The 15,570-nt window shown below is 39.7% G+C and overlaps 1 non-coding gene across 1 annotated transcript; it reads left to right on the forward strand.

The window, feature by feature from the left end:
- The first annotated feature begins 12,809 nt into the window (after nucleotides 1-12,809).
- On the forward strand, nucleotides 12,810-12,916 carry LOC145606395 (small nucleolar RNA R71). The gene has a single exon (XR_014105284.1). It is a non-coding gene; the product is annotated as a small nucleolar RNA R71 (small nucleolar RNA).
- The last annotated feature ends 2,654 nt before the right edge of the window (nucleotides 12,917-15,570 follow it).

Below are 15,570 nucleotides of genomic sequence, written 5' to 3' on the forward strand. Positions count from 1 at the left end.
TAGACTATTTAAATTATCTGGCCTTTATCTATCTTCTAATTATTTATTTCATCAATCACTACATATTTAATTTGCTTATGTTGTACGTCGTGCACTCACCAACCTGTAGATACCTAAAAATGTCTCCCCAAAACCAAACCCGATGATGAACACCTTTCACCGCCATTATTGGTCGGGTTGAGTATTTAATCTTTGGAGTGCTTAAATCCATGTTTCTACACAATACATTTCATAAACCAATCCATTTCCTAGCTCATTTCCCTAAACCATAACTTACTTTCCACTTTCCATATCCACATCTCAAAACCGAGCTTAACTGATTTTATGGCTATAGGATTTTGATCCAGTTATTATTTGGTTAGATAGGCCTTTCAATAATCTTTCCAGCCATATATCATAAGCCCAATTCCGAGCTATAACGAAAAAGATATGAGCAAAACACTAAACTCGGCCCAAAACCGACACCCTTCTACTAAAACGGTCATATCTTAAAATCTACAAATCATTTTGATGGGAGAAGAAACGGTAGGTCGTTTGGCTACCTTCCCACCCCAATCAAACAATATTTATAAGCTCAACAAACCCCTATATGAGTATAGTAGAAAGTCGAGGTCGAACCCAAGGGAATGGTAAATGAAAGTATATCGCCTATCGCTAAGCTATTCCGAAGTAAAGAGCGGGGTTGTAAGGCTAAACTAGGACTAAACACAACTAATAACTTGTAAGCCAAAAATAACAAATATTAGGGCTAGTATCCACATGCATCAACAATGAAAATCAATCAATTTGGGAGGTCAATCAATTAAGTCAAGCAATGTGAGGGAAAATCGAAATTGCAACCAAAAGAGCATATCATGCTATTCTCCTAGAGGTCTAACTAGCGCCAACTACGTCAAACACTAACTAGGAAACGTCACAAGATACCTCAATCGAGTAAATGCAAGCCACAAATCAATGGTCCGTATAAATGTGAACTTACAATACAATCTAGTGTGAATAACAAGGGTGATCAAGCCTAATCAAGCACACACATGCACAAAATCAATAAACCATTTAATCACATTATCAACTCAATCAATTTCCCCAAATTAATCTTAATTCATCACTAATACATGCTTCACCATTACCCTAGCAATCAAACTACTCACAATCCATGAAGAACATCAAGATCAAAGCTAAACTAATCATCAAATCCAAACTCATCAATTGAAATCAACAAATTCAAACCAAATCAATCAAACTATTGACAAACTAAATCAAACAACAATACTAATGAAATCAAACATGAAATTGCATTAAAGAGTAAAGAATTCTTACAAACTTGATAGAAATCAAATCAAATGTAGCAATCTTCAATCATCAATCATCAAACCCACATTTTCTCTCTCTAGAAATCTAAGAACAAGTGTTTTTCTCTCTCTAAGATCTAATCTAATCTAATTCTAGCTAATGAAGATCTAATTCTCTCTCTAAAAATAGAAGGAAATAACTATATATACAAAGGAGAAGTTGGTTATGACGTCCAAAAATAGACCCACGCCGGTGCGGCCGCTCATAGGAGAGAGAAAGGCGCGCACGGAGCATACCCACACAGGTGCTCCCTCACGCGCCTGATGTGCGGCCGCACACGACACCTGTGCGGCCGCACATCCCCTGTGTGCGCCCGCACCTTCGTGGGTGAACTTCCCTTCCTTCTTCGTCCTAGCTCATCCGGTGCACACACCTTTGGTGATGGTGATGGGGAACGAAGTAGGCAGCAACTTTTTGACATTTTTTGGTGGGCACAAGGCATGAATGGTGTCCACACCACTTGTGTGCACCGGTCTTGAAGCTTGCTCTTCGAGTCCCTCTTGACTTGGAGCTCTTTGCAGTAGCATAAGGCATCAAAAGCGATGATAATCGTTGAAAGGAAGCTCGGGAATCCTTGGACAATCGATCATAACCTACAAACAAAAGAGAAAAAGCAAATAATAGAGAAAAACAAATAATAAACGAGAAAATGCACAAAATAGAGAAACTAACTACGAAAAGCACAAAATGAAGAAATCAAGAGTAAAACTAAAGAAAACTAAAGAAAAGAGTTATAAAATGAAATGAAATTCATCCAAAAAGAGATCAAATGAGTGCCATAAATGTCACTCATCAAATTCCCCCAAGCTAAACTTTTGCTCGTCCTCGAGCAAAACAAAGCAAGAAAGATCAAGGATGAAAAATTTATTGAAAATGAAAAAGAAAGACTCAAGATAAGAATGTACACTAAGACTCACTGTCGTAGGAATCACGGTTGCTTTTAGCTACAACAAGCCCTTTAAACCCCAAAGTCGCCTATGAGGACGAGTGAGGTCTCGTAAGGGTATCCTAAGAGTTTGACCCATAACTCTCCACCAAACATCAATGAGGCAAACCGTAAAAAGAAAAGAAAAGAAAATGAAAACAAAACCTTTGCGAAATGGACTCACATAAAGACTATAATGCAAATGAATGAAAGTCTTTCTCAAGTAGTTAAGGTATGCACTTTTCAAGATATCTAAGGTTGATTGAAACATAGGGTATGCTAGGCATAGGAACTAGACATCACAATCCACGTTCATCCCAAACAATCTTACCGCGTTCTCCCCACTAGTCTCAAATCTCCCCTTAGTGAGTATCCCAATGATTCCTCGAAGGAACCGGAAAAAGAGATTTATTTAGGCTACTCGACAATCTTGACTATGCATCCCCTTTCCTTAGGCAATGACCCATGATGCCCTCCCCCGAATAGTGACTCAACTATCTAGATCGAAAGGTCTTTCCCCAAGGTTGTAACGTAAGGCATAAAGGGTGAAGGTAGGCTAAAATTTGAAATTTGGTGGTTTTCCTAAAAGTGAAGCAAAGAAGGCGCCTTTCTTAGAAACACAATCAAGTAATCACCAATCCAAACAAAAATACTCACACCCCCAAGCTTATTCAAAGCTATAAATCACAAAGATATACACAAAAAGTGTATGCGCTTCTCCCCCAAGCTAAAATGGAGCATTGTTCCCAATGCTTAGGAAGAGAAAAGAATACATCAAAATGTTTTTGAATTTTCACTTCTTTCAAATTATTATTTTTTTTTTTTTTTTTTTTTGTTGTTTTTTACTTGAACTTGCTATGTCCTTGCCTTTTACTTAATTCGGACGACTCTTTCTATAATGCAACTTATTAGTCCATGCCTCTTACAATGTAGGACGGCTTTTTCATTTACTCAAACACTTGCCATTATTCACAAAGAAAATGATATCACAAACTTGCACTCGAAGAAACCAAATTTCCAACTCATCCACCACAAACTCCGTCATAAATGATCAATTTGCTTCACAAAAACCTAATAAAAAGAAAATGAAACAAAAGGCCAAAGTACTAAAGATGTGGCTTGAAAAGAAGGTATAAGGCTCAAATGGTTGCAAGAAGGCAAATGTAAACCCAAAAACAAAGAAAGTAACAAACTATCCTAAAAATGAAAAATATCACCCCGAAAAATGTGCCTTTGTCCTCCCTAGATAGTTCGGTCTCGGGTTTAAGAATCATACATCAAGCTTTATAGATTAGGCTTGCATAGTCAAGGATCCACGCCGCTCATACAAAGTAGGTTGAAGGCTTGAAAAACAATGAACCTCACATGGATGTAGCAAAAACTCACTAATGGTGTCAAATTGACTATAGGGAGCAACTACCAAGCATGCCACAAACAAGTAGAATCCGGCTTCATGATCCTCCTAGTTCAAACCAACTACCCTAGCATACACCTATCCTAGAGTCAACCGAACATAATCTCAAACCGTGCATACCTTTACCACCTAGGAAGAAAATCATGCAAAAGACAAAGTCCAATAATGTACAAAGTCCAATTCAAAAAGAAATAGAAATGAAAAATTTTCCTCAAAATCATACCACAAATAAGAAAGAAAAATAAAAGAAAATAAAAGAATAAAGATAAAGAAAAGAAAGTAAAGGAAGAGGAAACATAGCAAAAGGAGAATAGGAGAAAAATGATGAAATGGACTAGAAAGCAAGTTAAACACATAAATATCCCAATCGACAAACAAGTGATCGAATGACATCATCGTCATCGATCCCAAACACATTACGTGTTAACAAGCAATCATCCTCGAACCATTCAACTTCTCCTAAACTAAGCCTAGTCTATGCAACCAAAGAAAAATAAAGAGAAAAATTAGAAAGGTCTCACCGGGCTCTAGCAAAAATAAATGAGGGTAAAAAGGAACCACCTCCGTTGCAATCCAAGACCAAAAGCATCGTCGAGAGACCAAGTGAGAAAGAGAAAAATAAAAGAAGCTATATACAAAGAAAATGGTCAGTAACTTCCAAACAAAATTAGCCGAAAATTCGGCAGCATAACGACAGCGTATCAAAAATATATATCAGTGGACAGAGAAACATCAGAAAATCAGATAGGAAACATCATCATCAAAACCAGCAGAATAACGGTAGAGCAATCAGACAGGAAATCAGAGCAAATCATCATCAGGAAACTAACATAACTATCATCAGAGAAACAGCTGTGCAGATAGAGGACATGAAGACTGAGAAGCAACAATGCCAAATGAACCACTAGCAAGAGGGAGGATATGCAAAACACAACCAACCTAAAATAACTTCCCCAAGCTAGAAATGAGCTACCCCTCCCCCAAGCTAATCCCAACACTAGGGCAAGCAAAAGACACAATCATAAAACAAGCATGGGGGGGGGGGGGGGTAGCCAACATGGCTCACTCGGCATTGTAGTAGGGGGTAGAACTAGAACTCCCTCCACCAATATCGTAGACGACACTGTGAACTAAATCCTTCCCCTTGGCCCTACCCATCCTCCTAAGGGCATCAGCAGCAAAGAAATGGGACCAATCATCAAAAACGGGTGGGCCCGAACAACCCCATCTCCCCTCAGTCTCAGGGGAAGGGAAAGGAGCAGGGTTAGCAGGATCATACGCCCAGTCACACCCTCCTGGCCTCCTATAGTCATAATCCCCCCTAGAGGTCCCACGAATGGCACTATGTGCCACATGGGGACCCTCCCAATAAGGGTAACAAAGACGGGGTCCAACAGCCTTATCATAAGGCTCCCATTGAGGGATAGGTCCATCTTGGACCGGGAGGTAAGGGTAGTTCAAATAAGGCTCAATTTCCCCCCTTGAAACATGAAAATTATAAACCCTCCTAGCATGAAAGTCAAAACTACCCTCCATACAACCATTCCCCATAGAAGAGGAAGAAGACAAAGCAAAAGTAAGGGCATCAATATTTGCATGCAAACTAGACAAATCATGCATGGAAGGAGAAGTAGGAGAAGGACGAGGACTAGGGTTACCTCCCTTTGATGAAGATGCCTTAGACTTGGGAGGAGCACTCCCCTTAGGAGGTAAGGAGACCCGACGGAGGGAACTAGGAATGTCCCTTTTGCATGGCTTCCAAGGGTAGACCGACTCCATGTCTCTCACCATAGAACCCTCATAGGGAATGAGGCACCAATCCGTGGTGCGAGATACCTTCCAAATAAACAAGTCCTCCATGATAGTCCGCTCAATGAACTTTTGGTTGATCAAGACAAATGTGCTCAATAGATAGGAGGGAGTCTTCTCTCTTGCATCTTGAATTGCTTGAAGCTTCTCAATCATGGCACTATACTTCTTCTCAAGCGACAAAACAATAATGGTAATCATTCCTCCAATTTGAATGCTACCGGAGAGAAAAAACCCGTCTCGAATATCAATGAAACGATCGAGCAAATGCCTAGCAAAATCAATAACTTCAACTTCTTCATCCCTTGGTTGATCCGCTAACCAAAGCCAACTAAGCTCCTCTTGAGACATTGCTCCAAGAGATTCCTTGGAGAAGAAAGCATATGTTAGAATTCGGCTAAAGTAGCGCATCGCTCCATGAATGATTGAAGCGGACTTCGAATTTTGAGCACGGTAGGAGTCTTCAAAAGATATACTATCCCACCAATCATTTTCATCATACTTATGATCCGAATGAAGAGTCTCATAGGCCGGATAGATTAGTGGAACACCTTCGATGGGCTCCGGGAAATGAAACATCTCATTGAGGTAAGAAAGTGGGATAGAATGGTCTTCGTTGAAAACTTGGAAGAAGAGAGTAGGAGACTCATTATCATCGTCACCACCACCATGGACATCAAGAGTTGAAAGGAATTCATATGTAAGCCGAGGGAAAGTAGGAGCATTTAGATCTAAGAAGTCCTCAAGGCCCAAATTTCTTGCAAGCATCCTTACATCATCGTCAATCCCTAAGAGTGTAGTAGTTTCTTGATCATAAAATCTCGTGGAATATAGTTTCCGTGATGATAGACTTGCAAAGCGATCCCAATGCTTCTTAACTCTAAACCGTATACCATAAGTCTCCTTAATGGAAGAAGGAGGCTCAAGTATATCTCGAGGATTGGAAGGTTTGGCGCGCTTTGTTCTACGAGGACCAACCATCTACAAACAATGAACAAAGAAAAAGGGCTTCAAAAATAGCAAATAATGTGCCAAAAACCAACCATGATAATGGGAGACAAACAAAGTTCACAATATTCAAAGAGGTGAGAAAATATTCAACTAAATTGAACAATGCATAATCAAACCACAATAATTGTCACAAATATTGTCCCATAACACAACTAGTTGAAGCAACAGTACACCTTATGACTAGTAAACCCTTGTCAACATGAACACCAACAATAAAACCCACAAACTAATCTATATACAAATCCAACAAAATTCATGCCAAAATTTTCAATTTGCTCAAGTAATACCATCATCATAACAAAAATCAACACCATCAACATCATCATCTTCATAATCATCAAGCATTGAAGCAAGTAGTAGCAATAATGGAAATGTAAGTAAAGGTGGTACTAATCAAAATCAAAATCTCATGAGTCATAAAAATTGAAAATTTATCACATAAATCATGCAATTACACTTTCAATTGATAAGGAAACACAAGAAAATAGCAAGAAAAATACTACTACTCACAAACATCTCCAACAACATACTACCAAGCTTCAATTGAAAAATACCCAAAATTTTCAAACTAAGGAGAGAGAAAATTACCTTGAATGTAGTAGAGTGAAGATTTGAGCAACAAAGACTTGAAGATTATGGACTTTGATGAAGAAACAATGAAAAATATATGATGAAGATGAAGGAGGAACTAAGAGCAATACCAATAGATCTAGAGGGGAAAATAGAATGAAGTAGGAGAGAGACAGAGGAGAGAGAATCGGATAAAAAGAGGGGGAAAAATAGGGGGCACGTATGCAGCCATGTGCGCCCGCACATGGTCAGTGTGCGCCTGCACCCACGAGGGTGTTTCCTCCCCTTTTTCCTTCCTCCCTCACCTAGGTGCACCCACCTATATGATGGTGATGGGGAACCATATAGGCAGTAGCAAACCTTCATATTGGTGAGTGAAAAGCATGAAAATCAATAATTTAATCACAAGTACTCACCAAGCTCCATACTTACCCAATTTTCCAACTCAAGAAATAGGACAAATTTACCTCAAAATTGGCATCAAAGTTGTTGGAAATCAACTCAAACAAACCTACAACACCAAACACAACAAGATTAAGACACAAAAACATCATCAAATCACAAAGAAAAATCAAAAGAAAAGGAAGAAAAATTTAGAAAACTCAAGTTGCCTCCCGAGAAGCGCTTATTTAAAGTCTTAAGCTTGACATTCTCCACCTCTTTCAAGGTGGATCATAGAGAGTCATATCATGAATGACTCCCACAAAGACTCCATCATAGTAACGCTTGAGCCTATGTCCGTTGACCTTAAAAGTCCTTGAAAGATCCAAAGGCGAAATTTCAATAGAACCATTGGAGAACACCTCTTGCACAACAAAAGGACCGGTCCAACGAGACATCAACTTTCCGGGAAAAAGCCTCATCTTAGAATTGAAGAGAAGCACCTTATCCCCCGGAATGAACTCTTTCTTCTCAATTAGCTTATCATGAACCTCTTTGGTTCTAGCCTTATACAAGCTAGCACAATCATATGCATCCAAACGAAGCTCTTCCAACTCATGCACATCCAACCAACGTTGCTCACCCGCACTAGCCAAATCAAAATTGATTTTCTTGATTGCCCAATGAGTACGGTGCTCAAGCTCCACCGGAAGATGACAAGACTTCCCATAAACCAAGCGATAAGGAGTGGTACCTATAGGAGTTTTGAAAGCCGTTCTATATGCCCCCAAAGCATCATCAATCTTGTTTGCCCAATCTTTCCTACTCCTTGCAACCGTCTTCTCAAAAATCAATTTAATTTGACGATTAGATACCTCAACTTGCCCATTGGTTTGAGGATGATAAGGAAGACCAAATCTTTGGTTCACTCCATGCTTCTTCAACATTTTCCGGAAAGCATAGTGCACAAAATGAGAGCCATTGTCACTTATAACCGCCTTGGGAATGCCAAATCTTGGGAATATAATCTTCTTAAACAACTTCATCACCACCTTATGGTCATTAGTTGGAGAAGCAATGACTTCAACCCACTTTGACACATAGTCAACGGCAACAAGAATATATTGATTCCCATAAGAAGATGGAAAAGGACCCATGAAATCTATACCCCAAACATCAAAAATTTCCAACTCAAGAATTGGTTGTTGGGGCATCTCATTCCTTTTTGAAATATTCCTGGTCCTTTGGCATTGATCACAACTCTTGACAAATTCCCAAGCATTATTGAAGAGGTTTGGCCACCATAACCCACATTGAAGCACCTTAGAGGCCGTTCTTGAAACACCCATATGACCACCACTAGGATCCGAGTGGCACATCTTCAAAACATCTGGTATTTCCTCATTTGGCACACACCGGCGCAACAATAATCCATCTACACCTCTTTTATACAAGATCGGCTCATCCCACACATAATGTCTAGCTTCTCTCTTGAGCTTCCTCCTTTGATTGTTGGAAAAAGAAGGAGGGGACTCCCCACAAGCAAGAAAATTCACCAAATCGGCAAACCAAGGGAGCTCCTTCACATTAATAACATACAATGAATCATCCAACATCTGATCCTCAATAGGGGATCCATCATCTTGAACTTGAAAATCCTCAAGCCTAGATAAATGATCCGCAACCACATTTTCCGCACCTTTCTTATCTCGGATCTCAAGATCAAATGATTGAAGCTCAAGAACCCAACGAATCAACCTTGGTTTGGATTCCTTCTTCCCAAAGAGATACTTCAAAGCCGCAAGATCGGTGAAAACTATAGTCTTAGACCCCAACAAATAACAACGGAACTTCTCAAAAGAATGAACAATTGCTAAGAATTCCTTTTCCGTTGTTGTGTAATTTCTTTGAGCACCATTAAGGGTCTTCGACATATAATAGATGACATGAAGCTTTTTATCAAATCTTTGACCCAACACACCTCCTATGGCCGTATCACTTGCATCACACATAAGTTCAAAAGGAAAATCCCATCTAGGGGCTTGGACAATAGAAGTGGAAGTCAAAGCTTTCTTCAATTTATTAAAAGCTTCCAAACAAGCATCATCAAAGACAAAATCAACATATTTTTGGAGAAGATCATTTAAAGGCTTAGCAATGAGAGAAAAGTCTTTGATAAACCTCCTATAAAACCCGGCATGGCCCAAAAACGATCTCACTCCTTACACATTAACCGGAGGTGGCAATTTCTCTATCACCTCAATCTTGGCTTTGTCAACTTCTATGCCCTTATGAGAAATCTTTTGTCCAAGCACAATCCCTTCTTCCACCATAAAGTGGCATTTTTCCCAATTAAGCACCAAGTTGACCTTTTCACATCTCTCAAGACACTTTTCAAGATTTTAGAGGCAATCCTCAAATGAAACTCCTCCCACGGAAAAGTCATCCATGAAAACCTCCATTTCCTCTTCAAGCATGTCCCCAAAAATGCTCATCATACACGTTTGAAAGGTCGCCAGAGCATTACACAATCCAAAGGGCATTCTTCTATATGCAAAAGTACCATAGGGGCATGTGAAGGTTGTCTTTTCTTGATCCTCGGGATGAATAGGAATTTGAAAGAATCCCGAATATCCATCAAAGAAGCAATAGAATTTGTGCCTTGTCAACCTTTCAAGCATTTGGTCAATAAAAGGGAGAGGGAAGTGATCCTTCTTGGTTGATGTGTTTAGACGTCTATAGTCTATACACATCCTCCAACCGGTAACCGTTCTAGTTGGAATGTGTTCACCTTTCTTATTCTTAACTACGGTCATACCCCCCTTATTAGGAACGACATGCACGGGGGAGACCCACCTTGAGCTTGAGATGGGGAATATGATTCCCGCATCCAAAAGCTTGGTGATCTCTTTCTTTACTACTTCTCCCATTTGGGGATGTAGTTTCCTTTGTCGTTCAATAGAAGGTAGGGTGCCCTCCTCAAGTGTTATGTGGTGTGTACACAAGGCGGGGCTTATGCCTTTAAGATCATCAATTGTGTACCCCAAAGCACCTTGGTGCTTTCTCAAGACACCACATAACGCTTGAGCTTGGCTCTCACTCAAGGATGCACTCACAATAACGGGATATGTAGAATTAGGGCCTAAGAATTCATACCTAAGGTGTGATGGTAGAGGTTTGAGCTCTACCATGGGAACACCTTTACCTTATTTGGTTGAAGCCACATGCAAAGCATCTTGACTTGATATCCCCATACAAATTTGATCATCACTCCCTTTATTGCCTCCATCAAGCAAATCTTCATACAATTGCACCTCCTTGCTTGCGATACCTATCTTTTCCTTATTCAACAAAACACACTCAAGAGGATCATTAGATGTGAGCAAGTGCTCATGCATGGATTTCACAATATTATCAAGAACTTCAACTCACATGCAATTCTCAAAAGAAGAAGAGGGATATTTCATGCCTTCATTCAAATCAAATTCAACTACCTGCTCTCCAATCTTAAGAGAAATCTTAGCACTTTTAACATCTATAATAGCCCCCGATGTAGCAAGGAATGGTCTACCTAAGATGATAGGTATAGTAGCATCTTCATCCATATCCAACACTACAAAATCAATCGGAATGAAAAATTTCCCAAACCTCAAAGGGACATCATCTACCTTCCCCTTTGGAATCTTAATCGACCTATCGGCTAATTGCAAGGTAATCTTGGAAGGTAAAAGTTCTCCTAGACCTAATCTTTGATAAACCGAATATGGCATAAGGCTAACACTAGCTCCTAAGTCACATAAGGCATTATCAATTTGAGTCTTATTAATGGCACAAGGGATGGAAAAGTTTCCGGGATCCTTCAACTTAGGAGGCATCTTATTCATGATAATTGCACTACAATGTTCGGGTAGGCTAATTGTTTCCGTCATGTCACATGTCCTTTTTCCACTCAAAATCTCCTTGAGGAACTTAGCATAGTTTGGCATTTGTTCTAAAACATCGATGAAAGGAAGAGTTAAATGAAGTTGCTTAAGCATCTCTACAAACTTCCCAAATTGCTCATCCAATTTGTGTCTATTATACCTTTGGGGATAGGGAAGCTTGGGTTTGTAAAGCTCTTTCTCTTTCTCTTTCTCTATCACCTTCTCTACTTGTCCCTCATCAACATTTTCACTAAAAGGACACTCATCTCCTTCAATTTCAATGGGATTCTTACTAGTGCTTTCTCTAGCAACACCCTTCTTAGGCACACCACCCTCAAGGACCCTACCACTTCTAGTAACAATAGCATCCATAGGGTTATTAGAATCTAGGCTAGGTGGAGTCAAAGAAGAGGAGTTTGCACATTCCTTAAACACACTAGTCAATTGAGAAAGTTTATCACCTAAATCTTTGTTATAAGACAACATGTGATTGAACTTCTCATCATTCAAAGCCATGTAAGTTTCTAGCATCTTGGCTTGTTTCTTAATAATTCCTTCCAAAAATTCCCTAGAAGAAAATGATTGATCATAGGACTCATCACTTAAACTTTAAGCATTTGGAACTAAATCAATTGGGGAACCTCTTTGAAAATTTGCTTGGAAATATCCCCTACTTTGATTATTCCAATTACCCCTAGTTTGCTTTTGGCCCCTTTGTTGACCATGGTTACCATAACCTTGATTATGATCCCCATGTCCTTGGCCATGACCATGACCATTACAACCATGGTTGTTATAGCTACCATGAACCCCTTGGAATCCATGATTTCTACAACCTCCATTTTGGTTATAATTATCATGGTTCACATGATTATGATAATTCCTATTTCCAACATTTCTTTGAACATCAATTCTAGGTTCACATTCATGATCATTAACATAATTCACATGCTCAATTTCAATTCCATCACATTCATCACAAGGAACATTGGGGCACATAGAAGCATCATGATCATTCATTCCACATAATTTACAAGGCCAACATTCTCTAACCATGCAACAAGAAGAAGGATTAGAGTTAGGGTAAGAAAATGTACCTCTTCCCTTAATTTGGGAGGGAAGAATCGGAGCTTGGGAAGGTGGTTTCTCAAGCTTTGCCTTAAGTGACACAACTTCTTTCCCTAAATCCGCAATCAAAGTAGTCAAATCATTGATGGCACTAAGTTGTTCGATTGAGCAACCTTTGCTTGTTGGCTGTTTCTCCACTTCTTGCCAATTCATGTAATGTCGAACCACTTCATCAATTGCATCTACCACTTCTTCTTCCGTTTTGTTCATTATTGGGCCTCCGGCTCCGGCATCCAAACTTGCTCTTCCATGAGAACTCAACCCACCATAGAAGATTTGTATGATTTGATAGGTAGGAATCCCATGGTGTGGACACTCTCTTTGATACTCCTTGTATCTCTCCCATGCTTCATAGAGACTCTCACTAGGCCCTTGCTTGAAATTTTGGATCAAAGTTCTTAATTCCGCCGTCTTCTTTTGTGGGAAGAAACGAAACAAGAAAGCCTTTGTAACCTCATCCCATGTTCTTAAGGAACTTGGTTTGACCTCCTTGTCCAACCACTCAAGAGCTCTTCCGACGAGAGAGAAGGGAAACAACTTGAGTCTTATGTACTCTTGAGCAACTCCGGTTACCACAATAGTATTACAATATTTCTCAAAATCTTTGAGATGATTTAGAGGATTCTCACTCTTTGTCCCTCAAAATTGCTTCCTCTCAACCAAAGTAATCATAGCCGGCTTGATTTCAAAGTCATGATCCGGAACCATTAATGGAGCAATTCCACTCTCATAGTTGTAGGCTCCCGGAGTGCCTAATTCCTTCAATGTAATCCTTTGAGCTTCTCCCATGTTCACTTGCACACACAATTCTCAAAAAAAAATTATTAGTAGCACGGCTACAAATGTAGCCTAAAAGAAAATCTTTTTGTATTTTTCAAATAGATGGAATAGACTCAACAACAATACACAATCAAGACACCATTCCCCGGCAACGGCGCCATTTTGATGGGAGAAGAAACGGTAGGTCGTTTGGCTACCTTCCTACCCCAATCAAACAATATTTATAAACTCAACAAACCCCTATATGAGTATAGTAGAAATTCGAGGTCGAACCCAAGGGAATGGTAAATGAAAGTATATCGCCTAATGCTAAGCTATTCCGAAATAAAGAGCGGGGTTGTAAGGCTAAACTAGGACTAAACACAACTAATAACTTGTAAGCCAAAAATAACAAATACTAGGGCTAGGATCCACATGCATCAACAATGAAAATCAATCAATTTGGGAGGTTAATCAATTAAGTCAAGCAATGTGAGGGAAAATCGAAATTGCATCCAAAAGAGCATATCATGCTATTCTCCTAGAGGTCTAACTAGCGCCAACTACGTCAAACACTAACTAGGAAACGTCACAAGATACCTCAATCAAGTAAATGCAAGCCACAAATCAATGGTCCGTATCAATGTGAACTTACAATGCAATCTAGTGTGAATAACAAGGGTGATCAAGCCTAATCAAGCGCACACATGCACAAAATCAATCAACCAATTTAATCACATTATCAACTCAATCAATTTCCCCAAATTAATCTCAATTCATCACTAATACATGCTTCACCATTACCCTAGCAATCAAACTACTCACAATCCATGAAGAACATCAAGATCAAAGCTAAACTAATCATCAAATCCATACTCATCAATTGAAATCAACAAATTCAAACCAAATCAATCAAACTATTAACAAACTAAATCAAACAACAATACTAATGAAATCAAACATGAAATTGCATTAAAGAGTAAAGAATTCTTACAAACTTGATAGAAATCAAATCAAATGTAGCAATCTTCAATCATCAATCATCAAACCCACATTTTCTCTCTCTAGAAATCTAAGAACAAGTGTTTTTCTCTCTCTAAGATCTAATCTAATCTAATTCTAGCTAATGAAGATCTAATTCTCTCTCTAAAAATAGAAGGAAATAACTATATATACAAAGGAGAAGTTGGTTATGACGTCCAAAAATAGACCCACGCCGGTGCGGCCGCTCGTAGGAGAGAGAAAGGCGCGCACGGAGCATACCCACACAGGTGCGCCCGCACGCGACACCTGTGCGGCCGCACATCCCCTGTGTGCGCCCGCACCTTCGTGGGTGAACTTCCCTTCCTTCTTCGTCCTAGCTCATCCGGTGCACACACCTTTGGTGATGGTGATGGGGAACGAAGTAGGCAGCAACTTTTTGACATTTTTTGGTGGGCACAAGGCATGAATGGTGTCCACACCACTTGTGTGCACCGGTCTTGAAGCTTGCTCTTCGAGTCTCTCTTGACTTAGAGCTCTTTGCACTAGCATAAGGCATCAAAAGCGATGATAACCGTTGAAAGGAAGCTCGGGAATCCTTGGACAATCGATCATAACCTACAAACAAAAGAGAAAAAGCAAATAATAGAGAAAAACAACAAATAAACGAGAAAATGCACAAAATAGAGAAACTAACTACGAAAAGCACAAAATGAAGAAATCAAGAGTAAAACTAAAGAAAACTAAAGAAAAGAGTTATAAAATGAAATGAAATTCATCCAAAAAGAGATCAAATGAGTGCCATAAATGTCACTCATCACATTTTGACCTTATTTCAATTGGGTTGGAAACTATACTTGTTAAGCTTTCCAATGATATATTATATGCCTTATTCCGAGTTACGGATCAAAAGTTATGATGATTTTAAAAAAGGGTAAAAAAACTGGAATCACCACGCATAGTGCAAAAGCACCGTGTCACGGGAGTTTGCCCCGTCTGACGGTGCCTTGTCTCGTCTGACGGCGCCTGGTGCCGTGACATGGTACTGTGCATCGTGTTGCGGTGCCATTTTTGAATCTCTTTCGCGTCAATTCCACCGTGACACGGTACCTGCTGCCGTGACACGATTTTTCCCACCGTGTCACGGTGCTGTTTCCGTGTAATTTCCGCGTTTTCCATACCGTGACACGGTGTACTGTACCGTGACACGGTGGATACTGCTTTGTCACGGTACCTGTGCCGTGTCACGGAATCTTCTCGTGTCTTTTCCACGTAAACCCTTCACGCGTTTTTACTCCCGCGGGTAAAATATTTCCCGC

Source organism: Chenopodium album, chromosome 22 (assembly GCF_948465745.1).
Source record: "Chenopodium album chromosome 22, dcCheAlbu1.1, whole genome shotgun sequence".
Lineage (NCBI taxonomy): Eukaryota > Viridiplantae > Streptophyta > Magnoliopsida > Caryophyllales > Amaranthaceae > Chenopodium > Chenopodium album.